The following is a 16,255-nucleotide window of genomic DNA, read 5'->3' on the forward strand; positions in this document are numbered from 1 at the left end:
ATTAAATATATAATTAAGTACTGTATTTTTTGGAGTACAAGAAACTCCAGACTATAATACGCAGCTACCTTTTTTTGGGGAGGAAAACAAGAAAAAAAAAAATCTGCCTCTGCCTCCCAGCAATTTGCCTCCTTGCAGCAAACAGCCTTTTTCAGTTTCAGCACAACCTGATTAGCACAAGAAAAAAAATCTGCCTCTGCCTCCCAGCAATTTGCCTCCTTGCAGCAAACAGTAAACAGCCTGTTTCAGTTTCATTTTCAGCACAGCCTGATTAGCACAAGAAAAAAAAAATCTGCCTCTGCCTCCCAGCAATTTGCCTCCTTGCAGCAAACAGCAAACAGCCTGTTTCAGTTTCAGTTTCAGCACAGCCTGATTAGCACAAGAAAAAAAAATCTGCCTCTGCCTCCCAACAATTTGCCTCCTTGCAGCAAACAGCAAACAGCGGAGACCTAAATGGGGTGCGCGGAGGCGGCAATGGGCAATGGCAATCCCTGCAGCTAAAACAGCTGATGGTTGGGAGACTGACAATCAGCTGCTTGTGCTAATTAGGCTGTGCTGAAGCGGAAACTGAAACGGGCTGTTTGCTGCAAGGAGGCAAATTGCTGGGAGGCAGAGGCCAAAGGGTGGGGGCCAGTGGGTGGGTGGGGCTACATTCGGTGTATAAGACACACCCAAATTTTCACCCTCTTTTAGGGGGGAACAAAGTGCGTCTTATACTCCGAAAAATACGGTGGGAATATAATTCTTGGAGTTTTTACTCTGCCGTGGTAGGTTCAGTCAACCTACATTTTTGCTAACTGCTCTTTTCTCCATATCTCAAAAGGCTTCCCACAGTAGCTAACATACAACCATGGTTTTTAGTCTCCTTCGGAAGGGTTATAGGGTCATGACCTCAAAGAGAAATGGAAAGAAAAGGAAGAGCAGAAAACATCCAAACTCCGGCCTTTTTCATATCACGACTTCCTAGAAACTTGGTTTGGGAAAGCGATGGAGATCAGATGGAGCTGTCCTCCCAAGAGGAAAATGGGACATCAGATCCTCTGCCTTGCTCCCTTGGTTTCTTTTTAGGAAAAAGACTTGCTCTGGTCCACATTAAAGTTCTTCTTGTTGTTGTTAGTTGCGAAGTCGTGTCCGACCCGTCGCGACCCCATGGACGACGTTCCTCCAGGCCTTCCGGTCCTCTACCATCCTCTGGAGTCCATTTAAGCTCACGCCGACTGCTTCAGTGACTCCATCCAGCCACCTCCTTCTCTGCCGTCCCCTTCTTCTCCTTTTCCCCTCCATCGTTCCCAGCATTGGGCTCTTCTCCAGGGAGTCCTTCCTTCCTTCTCCTTAGGTGGCCAAAGCATTTGAGTTCCATCTTCAGGATCTGGCCTTCTAGAGAGCAGTCAGGGTTGATCTCCTCTAGGACTGATCGGTTGGATGGCCTTGAAGTCCAAGGGACTCGCGGGAATCTTCTCCAGCACCAGAGTTCAAAGGCCTCTCAATTCTTTGGCGCTCAGCCTTCCTTATGGTCCAACTTTCATGGCCATCCATTGCAACTGGGAAAACCATACGCTCTTTTGTTGGCAGGGTGATGTCTCTGCTTTTTAGTAAACTGTCTAGATGTCAGGTTACGATGTCGTCTCAAATAAATTGCATTTCCAAACAAAAAGTCTCTGATGAAATCTTTCATTTATTTATTGAGTACAACGATCTGTCCCCGACTACATCGTGGCCGACACTGACCCTCTGACCCCCAAACCCTTCCCTTTCCGTTCCCCAATTCTCAGCATCTCATTGGCCATCTTCCAAGTCAGTCTCCCCATCTCCTGACTTCAACTCACAGGAATGTTCCCCCCTCCCATCCCATCTCCTAGGGGATATTATCTACAGAGAAAATAAGTAGGTGAAAAGTCAAACCTCTTCTTCTTCTCTTTATGGCAGCACTAGAATGCTGACACTAGATTTGCCATATCTTTCCTCCCCAGGATCTTCAAAGTTCTTCAAAGTTCTTCAGCAGAGATGCAGATAATTTATGGGCAGAGAAATGGGATAGAAGGTTCCTTGGGGTTCCTCCATGGCAGCGTTTCTCAAACTTGAAGTCACTTGAAGACCTGTGGACTTCAGCTCCCAGAATTCCCCAGCCAGCACCGCTGGGAGTTCAGGTCCACAGATCTTCAAGTGACAAAGAATGAGAGACATTGGTCTCTGGGATTGAGGTTCTTCAAGGAAGGATTTTTCAAGAAAAGAACCAACCTCGAAATAAAAGAGAAATTTCCTGACAGTGAGAACAATTAATCAATGGGACAATCTTTTTCTCCAGAAGTTATGGGTGCTCCATCACTGGAGGCTTTTAAGAAGAGATTGGACAGCCATTTGACCAGGGTTTCCTGCTTGAGCAGGGAGTTGGACTAGAACGGGGGCCACCAACCTTTCGGACCTCCCGGACCACTAACTTCGTAATTTTAAATCTTGCGGACCACTAATATGATCTGCCTAATGACCGGCTGGGTGGGCGTGGCCAACTTTATGTCACTCACATTGAGGGGCGCCTTGCCAAACTCTACTCGCTCCTCCCCTTCCAGACCCTCCTCACCTCCCCGCCCGGGCTCCTTAGGGCCCCAAGAGGAAAGCAGTTGTTGGAGCTAAGCAGCCCCCCGCGAGAAAGAGTTGGCAAAACAGCTCAGTTCAAATTGGACCTGGCCGAGAAGGAGGCTCATCAAAAGCACCTCACTGAGGACTAGCAGCATAGGCTTTCCAAGCAGAGGGAAGACCTGCGGGAGTGCAAGGCCAGGTACCGGCGCCTGGAAGCTCAGCGGGCTGAGATGGTCAGCCAGTTCCAGGCCATGAGGCAGTCCCACTGGAACGAGGCAACTCCGGCTCTTCGCCACCAGCGGCTCTTCCCTCCAGCCTTCGCCCAAAGCCCCCCACCAGGAGGACGAAGCAGACCCCAATTCAGAATTTCTGCCCCCCTCCGACCCACACAAAAAGACCCCGAAGGGGGAGACTCTCTGCAGCAACACAACCGTTCATTGCACGTATCTGTCCCAGGGGCCGTAGTTTGAGGACCCCTGATTGAGTGCAATATAAAAAATGAAAATAATTTTTCTGCGGACCACCAAAATTTTCTCACGGACCACCAGTTGGTGACCGCTGGACTAGAAGACCTCCAAGGTCCCTTCCAACTCTTTTATTCCGTTATTCTTCCAAGTGCTGGAAAATGCTCCTTGTACGACTTCTTCTCCTTTTCTTGTCCCTTTCCTTGTGACTGAAAGAAGGTTGAGAAACTTGGGCAGGTGCAGATACAGGTTGTCCTCGACGTACGACCACAACTGAGCCCCAGATTTCTGTTGTTAAGACCTTTTGTTAGGTGCGTTTTGTGCCCCGTTTTACGACCTTTCTGGCCACCGTCGTTAAGTGAATCATGGCCATCGATAACTTAGCAACACGGTCGTTAAACGAATCTGGCTTCCCCCCACGGACTTTGCATGTCAAAAGGGAATCGTGTGATCTTGGGAACACAGCCACGGTCGTTAAGTATGAACCCATTGCCGAGCGTCTGAATTTTGATCACAGCATCATGGGGATGCTAACAAAGGTGGTCGTAAGTGTGAAAAATGGTCCCTTTTTTTCCCCCAGTGCCGTCGTCACTTCGAACGGTCGCTAAATGAACCGTTGTAAGTCGAGGACTACCTGCAATGCGGCGAGACGGGACTAAGGAGAAGAGCTGAGTCAGGTCGTTCACCTGACTAGGGTGGCTCAGTGGCTGAGCTTGTCGATCAGAAAGGTCGGCAGTTCGGCGGTTCGAATCCCTAGTACAGGCCTTCTGTGTGAGCAGGGGGTTGAGCTAGATGACCGCCAAGGTCCCTTCCCACTCTACTGTTACTGTTACTGAGTCACCCCATTCCTGGGTCACCTTGTCATTCAATCCGCGTGAGAATGCTACCCCCAGGGAGGTTTCACTGGTGCTTTGTCCCCCTTTGAGAGAAATTTCAGCGGACAATTCGCTTTTATTCAGACGAGAGAACTGGCAGGGAGAAGAAAGGAAGACGAGTTTCCTTTCCTGGTACGAAGGGAAACAAAGGCCCGTTTTGAAAAGGCAGCCCTTCCCGTTGCGAAGGCTGATGCACAAAGGCCGCCATTCTCCTGCCCAGGGAGAGTTATGCCGCCTGGGCCGCCCGCCCTCCGCTTCTCTCGCCAAAGGGGCTCTGGCTGTGGTGGAAAGCCCCAGGAATGGGGGGTCAGGGCACAGCGCGTGTTTCCCAGACTGCCCTGCGGGTCCTCAAAGGAAGAAAGGAGGGGAGAAGGGGAGAAATGGAGGAGGGAGGGAGGGAGGGAGGCTGGAAGGAAGGAAGGAAGGAAGGAAAGAGATGGGACTGAGAAGGGAGGGAGGTGGAAGGAAGGAAGGAAGGAAGGAAGGAAGGAAGGAAGGAAGGAAGGAAGGAAGGAAGGAAAGATGAGTGAGAAGGGAGGGAGGGAGGGAGGGAGGTGGAAGGAAGGAAGAAGGAAAGAAAGAAATGGGAAGGGGAAGGGAGGGAGGGAGGGAGGGAGGAAACAAGCAAGCAAGCAAGCAGATGGGAATGAGAAGAAAGGAGGGAGGGAAGGAGAGAGGGTGGAAGGAAGGAAGGAGATGGGAATGAGAAGAATGGAGGGAGGGAAGGAGGGAGGGAGGAATGGAGGGAGGAAGGAAGCAGATGGGAAGGAGAAGAAGGGAGGGAGGGAAGGAGAGAGGGTGGAAGGAAGGAAGGAGATGGGAATGAGAAGAATGGAGGGAGGGAAGGAGGGAGGGAGGAATGGAGGGAGGAAGGAAGCAGATGGGAAGGAGAAGAAGGGAGGGAGGGAAGGAGAGAGGGTGGAAGGAAGGAAGGAGATGGGAATGAGAAGAATGGAGGGAGGGAAGGAGGGAGGGAGGAATGGAGGGAGGAAGGAAGGAGATGGGAATGAGAAGGAGGGAGGGAGGGAAGGAGGGAGGGAGGGAGGAAGGAGAAAAAGAGAAAGGAAGGAACGAAGGAGGTATTGGAAGGGAAGAAGGAATAACAGAATACAGCCTCGAAATGGACCTTGGAGGTCTTCTACTCCAACCCCCTGCTTAAGAAGGAGACCCTCTACCATTTCAGACCAATGGCTCCTCTCTTTGAAAGCCTCCAGAGATGACAAGACATTCCACCGGTTTATTGTTCTGTCAGGAAATTTCTCCTTAGTTCCAGGTTGCTTCTCTCCTTGATTAGTTTCCATCCGTTGCTTCTTCTTGTCCTGCCTTCAGGGGCTTTGGAGAAGAGCTTGACCCTCCCCTCTTCTTTGGGGCAGCCCCTCCAATACCGGAAGGCTGCTATTGCGTCACCCCTGCCTCTTCCTTCCTTTCACTAGACTAAACATTACACCCAATTCCTGCCAACGGTTCTTCAGAATCGCCGTAGGAATGAGAAGAGTGCCATAAAAATTTAATAAATAAAACTAGCTTGTGGTAAGCTGGAAGGGGTGGGCTTGTTTGGGGGGGTTTCTAACACATTTTTGGGGGGTCCATCCATGAACAAAAGCATGGACATACCATAGATCAGGGATAGAATTAAGAAATTCTATGGTTATCTAACTAGGGATGCAGCGGCTCAGTGGCTAAGACGCTGAGCTTGTCGATCGAAAGGTCGGCAGTTCAGCGGTTCGAATCCCTCGTGCCGCGTAACAGGGTGAGCTCCCGTTCCTTGTCCCAGCTTCTGCCAACCTAGCAGTTCGAAAGCAGGTAAAAAAAATGCAAGTAGAAAAATAGGGGCCACCTTTGGTGGGAAGGGAACAGCGTTTTCTGTGCGCCTTTGGCGTTGAGTCTTGCCGGCCACATGACCACGGAGACGTCTTCAGACAGCGCTGGCTCTCTGGCTTTGAAATGGAGAGGAGCACCGCCCCCTAGAGTCAGGAACGACTAGCGTATATGTGCGAGGGGAACCTTTACCTTTTATGATCATCTATTATTTTTATTTTTCTAATTTATTTTAATTTGATTTATATGCCGCCCTTCTCCGGAGATTCAGGGCGGCTTCCAATGAGTTAAGCAATAGCCTTCATCCTTTTGTATATTTATACAAAGTCAGCTTCCAAAATAATCAATGGTCCTTTCCTGTATAAAGGGAAGCGCTGCAAATACTCACCATCTCCTGAGTTTTCCTCCAAAATAATCAATGGTCCTTTCCTGTATAAAGGGAAGCGCTGCAAATATTCACCATCTCCTATGTTTTCCTCCAAAATAATCAAAGGTCCTTTCCTGTATAAAGGGAAGCGTTGCAAATATTCACCATCTCCTATGTTTTTCTCCAAAATAATCAAAGGTCCTTTCCTGTATAAAGGGAAGCGTTGCAAATATTCACCATCTCCTGAGTTTTCCTCCAAAATAATCAAAGGTCCTTTCCTGTATAAAGGGAAGCGCTTCAAATACTCACCATCTCGTATGAAAACACATGACTCCGCGGTCAGGAAAATGCTGCCCAGGAAGAAAAATGTTTTTTGAAGCCAAATTTCTTTTTTTAAACCAAATTCAAAAACGGACTCCAGGATGAGTTTCGGGATGAAATTCCATGTCTAAAAATGGTGTTGCTTCCACTTTTTAAAAATCGAGCCTTTTTGGTGGCTGGGGAAGAAAACGCGTGACTCTGCAGTCAGGAAAATGCTGCCCAGGAAGGAAAATGTTGTTTGAAGTCAATTTTTTTATTTAAAACCAAATGCAAATACGGACTCCAGGATGAGTTTCGGGATGAAATTCCATGTCTAAAAATGGTGTTGCTTCCACTTTTTAAAAATCGAGCCTTTTTGGTGGCTGGGGAAGAAAACGCGTGACTCTGCGGTCAGGAAAATGCTGCCCTGGAAGCAAAATGTTTTTTAAAGTCAATTTTTTTCTTTAAAACCAAATGCAAATACGGACCCCAGGTTGAGTTTTGGGATGAAATTCCACGTCTAAAAATGGTGTTGCTTCCACTTTTTAAAAATCGAGCCTTTTTGGTGCCTGGGGAAGAAAACACATGACTCCGCGGTCAGGAAAATGCTGTCCTGGAAGCAAAATGTTTTTTGAAGTCAATTTTTTTCTTTAAAAAACGAAATGCAAATACGGACCCCAAGATGAGTGGCAGGATGAAATTCCATGTCTAAAAATGGTGTTGCTTCCACTTTTTAAAAATCGAGCCTTTCTGGTGCCCGGGGAAGAAAACCCGTGACAGGAAAATGCTGCCCAGGAAGCAAAATGTTTTTTGAAGTGAATTTTTTTTCTTTAAAACCAAATGCAAATACGGACCCCAGGATGAGTTTCGGGATGAAATTCCATGTCTAAAAATGGTGTTACTTCCACTTTTTAAAAATCGAGCCTTTTTGGTGCCTGGGGAAGAAAACGCGTGACAGGAAAATGCTGCCCAGGAAAAAAATGTTTTTTGAAGGCAAATTTGTTTTTTTAAACCAAATGTAAAAACAGACACCAGGATGAATTTCGGGATGAAATTCCATGTCTAAAAATGGTGTTGCTTCCAGTTTCTAAAAATCGAGCTTTTTTTGGTGCCTGGGGAAGAAAACGCATGACTCCGGGGTCAGGAAAATGCTGCCCAGGAAAAAAATGTTTTTTGAGGGCAAATTTGTTTTTTTAAACCAAATGCAAATATGGACCCCAGGATGAGTTTCGGGATGAAATTCCATATCTAAAAATGGTGTTGCTTCCACTTTTTAAAAATCGAGCCTTTGTGGTGCCTGGGGAAGAAAACGTGTGACTCCGCGGTCAGGAAAATGCTGCCCTGGAAGCAAAATGTTTTTTGAGGGCAAATTTGTTTTTTTAAACCAAATGCAAATATGGACCCCAGGATGAGTTTCGGGATGAAATTCCATATCTAAAAATGGTGTTGCTTCCACTTTTTAAAAATCGAGCTTTTTTGGTGCCTGGGGAAGAAAACGCATGACTCCGCGGTCAGGAAAATGCTGCCCAGGAAAAAAATGTTTTTTGAGGGCAAATTTGTTTTTTTAAACCAAATGCAAATATGGACCCCAGGATGAGTTTCGGGATGAAATTCCATATCTAAAAATGGTATTGCTTCCACTTTTTAAAAATCGAGCCTTTGTGGTGCCTGGGGAAGAAAACGCGTGACAGGAAAATGCTGCCCAGGAAAAAAATGTTTTTTGAAGGCAAATTTGTTTTTTTAAACCAAATGTAAAAACAGACACCAGGATGAATTTCGGGATGAAATTCCATGTCTAAAAATGGTGTTGCTTCCAGTTTCTAAAAATCGAGCTTTTTTTGGTGCCTGGGGAAGAAAACGCATGACTCCGCGGTCAGGAAAATGCTGCCCAGGAAAAAAATGTTTTTTGAGAGCAAATTTGTTTTTTTAAACCAAATGCAAATATGGACCCCAGGATGAGTTTCGGGATGAAATTCCATATCTAAAAATGGTGTTGCTTCCACTTTTTAAAAATCTAGCCTTTGTGGTGCCTGGGGAAGAAAACGTGTGACTCCGCGGTCAGGAAAATGCTGCCCAGGAAAAAAATGTTTTTTGAGGGCAAATTTGTTTTTTTAAACCAAATGCAAATATGGACCCCAGGATGAGTTTCGGGATGAAATTCCATATCTAAAAATGGTGTTGCTTCCACTTTTTAAAAATCGAGCCTTTGTGGTGCCTGGGGAAGAAAACGTGTGACTCTGCGGTCAGGAAAATGCTGCCCAGGAAAAAAATGTTTTTTGAGGGCAAATTTGTTTTTTTAAACCAAATGCAAATATGGACCCCAGGATGAGTTTCGGGATGAAATTCCATATCTAAAAATGGTGTTGCTTCCACTTTTTAAAAATCGAGCCTTTGTGGTGCCTGGGGAAGAAAACACGTGACTCTGCGGTCAGGAAAATGCTGCCCAGGAAGCAAAATGTTTTTTGAAGTCAATTTTTTCTTTAAAATCAAATGCAAATACGGACCCCAGGATGAGTGGCAGGATGAAATTCCATGTCTAAAAATGGTGCTGCTTCCACTTTTTAAAAATCGAGCCTTTTTGGTGCCTGGGGAAGAAAACGTGTGACTCCGCGGTCAGGAAAATGCTGCCCAGGAAGCAAAATGTTTTTTGAAGTCAATTTTTTTCTTTAAAACCAAATGCAAATACGGACCCCAGGTTGAGTTTTGGGATGAAATTCCATGTCTAAAAATGGTGTTGCTTCCACTTTTTAAAAATTGAGCCTTTTTGGTGCCTGGGGAAGAAAACGCCTGACTCCACGGTCAGGAAAAATGCTGCCCAGGAATCAAAAAGTTTTTTGAAGCCGAATTTGTTTTTTTCAACCAAATGCAAAAACGGACACCACGATGACTCTCGGGATGAAATTCTATGTCTAAAAATGGTGTTGCTTCCACTTTTTAAAAATCGAGCCTTTTTGATGCCTGGGGAAGAAAACGTGTGACTCTGCGGTCAGGAAAATGCTGCCCTGGAAGCAAAATGTTTTTTAAAGTCAATTTTTTTATTTAAAACCAAATGCAAATAGGGACTCCAGGATGAGTTTCGGGATGAAATTCCCTGTCTAAAAATGGTGTTGCTTCCACTTTTTAAAAATCGAGCCTTTTTGGTGGCTGGGGAAGAAAACGTGTGACTCTGCGGTCAGGAAAATGCTGCCCTGGAAGCAAAATGTTTTTTAAAGTCAATTTTTTTATTTAAAACCAAATGCAAATAGGGACTCCAGGATGAGTTTCGGGATGAAATTCCCTGTCTAAAAATGGTGTTGCTTCCACTTTTTAAAAATCGAGCCTTTCTGGTGCCCGGGGAAGAAAACCCGTGACAGGAAAATGCTGCCCAGGAAGCAAAATGTTTTTTGAAGTGAATTTTTTTTCTTTAAAACCAAATGCAAATACGGATCCCAGGATGTGTTTCGGGATGAAATTCCATGTCTAAAAATGGTGTTACTTCCACTTTTTAAAAATCGAGCCTTTTTGGTGCCTGGGGAAGAAAACGCGTGACAGGAAAATGCTGCCCAGGAAAAAAATGTTTTTTGAAGGCAAATTTGTTTTTTTAAACCAAATGTAAAAACAGACACCAGGATGAATTTCGGGATGAAATTCCATGTCTAAAAATGGTGTTGCTTCCAGTTTCTAAAAATCGAGCTTTTTTTGGTGCCTGGGGAAGAAAACGCATGACTCCGCGGTCAGGAAAATGCTGCCCAGGAAAAAAATGTTTTTTGAGGGCAAATTTGTTTTTTTAAACCAAATGCAAATATGGACCCCAGGATGAGTTTCGGGATGAAATTCCATATCTAAAAATGGTATTGCTTCCACTTTTTAAAAATCGAGCCTTTGTGGTGCCTGGGGAAGAAAACGCGTAACTCCGCGGTCAGGAAAATGCTGCCCAGGAAAAAAATGTTTTTTGAGGGCAAATTTGTTTTTTTAAACCAAATGCAAATATGGACCCCAGGATGAGTTTCGGGATGAAATTCCATATCTAAAAATGGTGTTGCTTCCACTTTTTAAAAATCGAGCCTTTGTGGTGCCTGGGGAAGAAAACGCGTGACTCTGCGGTCAGGAAAATGCTGCCCAGGAAGCAAAATGTTTTTTGAAGTCAATTTTTTTCTTTAAAACCAAATGCAAATACGGACCCCAGGTTAAGTTTTGGGATGAAATTCCATGTCTAAAAATGGTGTTGCTTCCACTTTTTAAAAATTGAGCCTTTTTGGTGCCTGGGGAAGAAAACGCCTGACTCCGCGGTCAGGAAAAATGCTGCCCAGGAATCAAAAAGTTTTTTGAAGCCGAATTTGTTTTTTTCAACCAAATGCAAAAACGGACACAACGATGACTCTCGGGATGAAATTCTATGTCTAAAAATGGTGTTGCTTCCACTTTTTAAAAATCGAGCCTTTTTGGTGCCTGGGGAAGAAAACGTGTGATTCTGCGGTCAGGAAAATGCTGCCCAGGAAGCAAAATGATTCTTGAAGTCAATTTTCTCCTTTAAAACCAAATGCAAATACGGACCCCAGGTTGAGTTTCACAATGAAATTCCATATCTAAAAATGGTGCTGCTTCCACTTTTTAAAAATCGAGCCTTTTTGGCGCCTGGGGAAGAAAACGTGTGACTCCGCGGTCAGGAAAATGCTGCCCAGGAAAAAAATGTTTTTTGAAGGCAAATTTGTTTTTTTAAACCAAATGGAAAAACGGACACCAGGAAGAATTTCGCGATGAAATTCCATGTCTAAAAATGGTGTTGCTTCCACTTTTTAAAAATCGAGCCTTTTTGGTGCCTGGGGAAGAAAACGCCTGACTCCGCGGTCAGGAAAAATGCTGCCCAGGAATCAAAAAGTTTTTTGAAGCCGAATTTGTTTTTTTCAACCAAATGCAAAAACGGACACAATGATGACTCTCGGGATGAAATTCTATGTCTAAAAATGGTGTTGCTTCCACTTTTTAAAAATCGAGCCTTTTTGGTGCCTGGGGAAGAAAACGTGTGATTCTGCGGTCAGGAAAATGCTGCCCAGGAAGCAAAATGATTCTTGAAGTCAATTTTCTCCTTTAAAACCAAATGCAAATACGGACCCCAGGTTGAGTTTCACAATGAAATTCCATATCTAAAAATGGTGCTGCTTCCACTTTTTAAAAATCGAGCCTTTTTGGCGCCTGGGGAAGAAAACGTGTGACTCCGCGGTCAGGAAAATGCTGCCCAGGAAAAAAATGTTTTTTGAAGGCAAATTTGTTTTTTTAAACCAAATGGAAAAACGGACACCAGGAAGAATTTCGCGATGAAATTCCATGTCTAAAAATGGTGTTGCTTCCACTTTTTAAAAATCGAGCCTTTTTGGTGGCTGGGGAAGAAAACGTGTGACTCTGCGGTCAGGAAAATGCTACCCTGGAAGCAAAATGTTTTTTAAAGTCATCTTTTATTTAAAACCAAATGCAAATACGGACCCCAGGATGAGTTTCGGGATGAAATTCCATGTCTAAAAATGGTGTTGCTTCCACTTTTTAAAAATCGAGCCTATTTGGTGCTTGGGGAAGAAAACGCGTGACTCCGCGGTCAGGAAAATGCTGCCCAGAAAAAAAACGTTTTTGGAAGCCAAATTTGTTTTTTTAAACCAAATGCAAAAATGGACACCAGGATGAATTTCGGGATGAAATTCCATGTCTAAAAATGGTGTTGCTTCCACTTTTTAAAAATTGAGCCTTTTTGATTCCTGGGGAAGAAAACGCATGACTCCGAACTCAGGAAAATGCTGCCCAGGAAAAAAATGTTTTTTGAGGGCAAATTTGTTTTTTTAAACCAAATGCAAATACGGACCCCAGGATGAATTTCGGGATGAAATTCCATGTCTAAAAATGGTGTTGCTTCCAGTTTCTAAAAATCGAGCTTTTTTTGGTGCCTGGGGAAGAAAACGCATGACTCCGCGGTCAGGAAAATGCTGCCCAGGAAAAAAATGTTTTTTGAGGGCAAATTTGTTTTTTTAAACCAAATGCAAATATGGACCCCAGGATGAGTTTCGGGATGAAATTCCATATCTAAAAATGGTATTGCTTCCACTTTTTAAAAATCGAGCCTTTGTGGTGCCTGGGGAAGAAAACGCGTAACTCCGCGGTCAGGAAAATGCTGCCCAGGAAAAAAATGTTTTTTGAGGGCAAATTTGTTTTTTTAAACCAAATGCAAATATGGACCCCAGGATGAGTTTCGGGATGAAATTCCATATCTAAAAATGGTGTTGCTTCCACTTTTTAAAAATCGAGCCTTTGTGGTGCCTGGGGAAGAAAACGCGTGACTCTGCGGTCAGGAAAATGCTGCCCAGGAAGCAAAATGTTTTTTGAAGTCAATTTTTTTCTTTAAAACCAAATGCAAATACGGACCCCAGGTTAAGTTTTGGGATGAAATTCCATGTCTAAAAATGGTGTTGCTTCCACTTTTTAAAAATTGAGCCTTTTTGGTGCCTGGGGAAGAAAACGCCTGACTCCGCGGTCAGGAAAAATGCTGCCCAGGAATCAAAAAGTTTTTTGAAGCCGAATTTGTTTTTTTCAACCAAATGCAAAAACGGACACAACGATGACTCTCGGGATGAAATTCTATGTCTAAAAATGGTGTTGCTTCCACTTTTTAAAAATCGAGCCTTTTTGGTGCCTGGGGAAGAAAACGTGTGATTCTGCGGTCAGGAAAATGCTGCCCAGGAAGCAAAATGATTCTTGAAGTCAATTTTCTCCTTTAAAACCAAATGCAAATACGGACCCCAGGTTGAGTTTCACAATGAAATTCCATATCTAAAAATGGTGCTGCTTCCACTTTTTAAAAATCGAGCCTTTTTGGCGCCTGGGGAAGAAAACGTGTGACTCCGCGGTCAGGAAAATGCTGCCCAGGAAAAAAATGTTTTTTGAAGGCAAATTTGTTTTTTTAAACCAAATGGAAAAACGGACACCAGGAAGAATTTCGCGATGAAATTCCATGTCTAAAAATGGTGTTGCTTCCACTTTTTAAAAATCGAGCCTTTTTGGTGCCTGGGGAAGAAAACGCCTGACTCCGCGGTCAGGAAAAATGCTGCCCAGGAATCAAAAAGTTTTTTGAAGCCGAATTTGTTTTTTTCAACCAAATGCAAAAACGGACACAATGATGACTCTCGGGATGAAATTCTATGTCTAAAAATGGTGTTGCTTCCACTTTTTAAAAATCGAGCCTTTTTGGTGCCTGGGGAAGAAAACGTGTGATTCTGCGGTCAGGAAAATGCTGCCCAGGAAGCAAAATGATTCTTGAAGTCAATTTTCTCCTTTAAAACCAAATGCAAATACGGACCCCAGGTTGAGTTTCACAATGAAATTCCATATCTAAAAATGGTGCTGCTTCCACTTTTTAAAAATCGAGCCTTTTTGGCGCCTGGGGAAGAAAACGTGTGACTCCGCGGTCAGGAAAATGCTGCCCAGGAAAAAAATGTTTTTTGAAGGCAAATTTGTTTTTTTAAACCAAATGGAAAAACGGACACCAGGAAGAATTTCGCGATGAAATTCCATGTCTAAAAATGGTGTTGCTTCCACTTTTTAAAAATCGAGCCTTTTTGGTGGCTGGGGAAGAAAACGTGTGACTCTGCGGTCAGGAAAATGCTACCCTGGAAGCAAAATGTTTTTTAAAGTCATCTTTTATTTAAAACCAAATGCAAATACGGACCCCAGGATGAGTTTCGGGATGAAATTCCATGTCTAAAAATGGTGTTGCTTCCACTTTTTAAAAATCGAGCCTATTTGGTGCTTGGGGAAGAAAACGCGTGACTCCGCGGTCAGGAAAATGCTGCCCAGAAAAAAAACGTTTTTGGAAGCCAAATTTGTTTTTTTAAACCAAATGCAAAAATGGACACCAGGATGAATTTCGGGATGAAATTCCATGTCTAAAAATGGTGTTGCTTCCACTTTTTAAAAATTGAGCCTTTTTGATTCCTGGGGAAGAAAACGCATGACTCCGAACTCAGGAAAATGCTGCCCAGGAAAAAAATGTTTTTTGAGGGCAAATTTGTTTTTTTAAACCAAATGCAAATACGGACCCCAGGATGAGTTTCGGGATGAAATTCCATATCTAAAAATGGTGTTGCTTCCACTTTGTAAAAATCGAGCCTTTGTGGTGCCTGGGGAAGAAAACACATGACTCCGCGGTCAGGAAAATGCTGTCCTGGAAGCAAAATGTTTTTTGAAGTCAATTTTTTTCTTTAAAAAACGAAATTCAAATACGGACCCCAAGATGAGTGGCAGGATGAAATTCCATGTCTAAAAATGGTGTTGCTTCCACTTTTTAAAAATCGAGCCTTTCTGGTGCCCGGGGAAGAAAACCCGTGACTCCGCGGTCAGGAAAATTCTGCCCAGGAAGCAAAATGTTTTTTGAAGTGAATTTTTTTTCTTTAAAACCAAATGCAAATATGGATCCCAGGATGAGTTTCGGGATGAAATTCCATGTCTAAAAATGGTGTTACTTCCACTTTTTAAAAATCGAGCCTTTTTGGTGCCTGGGGAAGAAAACGCGTGACAGGAAAATGCTGCCCAGGAAAAAAATGTTTTTTGAAGGCAAATTTGTTTTTTTAAACCAAATGCAAAAACAGACACCAGGATGAATTTCGCGATGAAATTCCATGTCTAAAAATGGTGTTGCTTCCAGTTTCTAAAAATCGAGCTTTTTTGGTGCCTGGGGAAGAAAACGCATGACTCCGCGGTCAGGAAAATGCTGCCCAGGAAAAAAATGTTTTTTGAGGGCAAATTTGTTTTTTTAAACCAAATGCAAATATGGACCCCAGGATGAGTTTCGGGATGAAATTCCATATCTAAAAATGGTGTTGCTTCCACTTTTTAAAAATCGAGCCTTTGTGGTGCCTGGGGAAGAAAACGCGTGACTCTGCGGTCAGGAAAATGCTGCCCAGGAAGCAAAATGTTTTTTGAAGTCAATTTTTTTCTTTAAAATCAAATGCAAATACGGACCCCAGGATGAGTGGCAGGATGAAATTCCATGTCTAAAAATGGTGCTGCTTCCACTTTTTAAAAATCGAGCCTTTTTGGTGCCTGGGGAAGAAAACGTGTGACTCCACGGTCAGGAAAATGCTGCCCAGGAAGCAAAATGTTTTTTGAAGTCAATTTTTTTCTTTAAAACCAAATGCAAATACGGACCCCAGGTTGAGTTTTGGGATGAAATTCCATGTCTAAAAATGGTGTTGCTTCCACTTTTTAAAAATTGAGCCTTTTTGGTGCCTGGGGAAGAAAACGCCTGACTCCACGGTCAGGAAAAATGCTGCCCAGGAATCAAAAAGTTTTTTGAAGCCGAATTTGTTTTTTTCAACCAAATGCAAAAACGGACACCACGATGACTCTCGGGATGAAATTCTATGTCTAAAAATGGTGTTGCTTCCACTTTTTAAAAATCGAGCCTTTTTGGTGCCTGGGGAAGAAAACGTGTGACTCTGCGGTCAGGAAAATGCTGCCCAGGAAGCAAAATGTTTCTTGAAGTCAATTTTCTCCTTTAAAACCAAATGCAAATACGGACCCCAGGTTGAGTTTCACAATGAAATTCCATATCTAAAAATGGTGCTGCTTCCACTTTTTAAAAATCGAGCCTTTTTGGCGCCTGGGGAAGAAAACGCGTGACTCCGCGGTCAGGAAAATGCTGCCCAGGAAAAAAATGTTTTTTGAAGGCAAATTTGTTTTTTTAAACCAAATGGAAAAACGGACACCAGGAAGAATTTCGCGATGAAATTCCATGTCTAAAAATGGTGTTGCTTCCACTTTTTAAAAATCGAGCCTTTTTGGTGGCTGGGGAAGAAAACGTGTGACTCTGCGGTCAGGAAAATGCTGCCCAGGAA

Source organism: Pantherophis guttatus, chromosome 18 (genome assembly GCF_059756535.1).
Source record: "Pantherophis guttatus breed Tessera chromosome 18, ASM5975653v1, whole genome shotgun sequence".
Lineage (NCBI taxonomy): Eukaryota > Metazoa > Chordata > Lepidosauria > Squamata > Colubridae > Pantherophis > Pantherophis guttatus.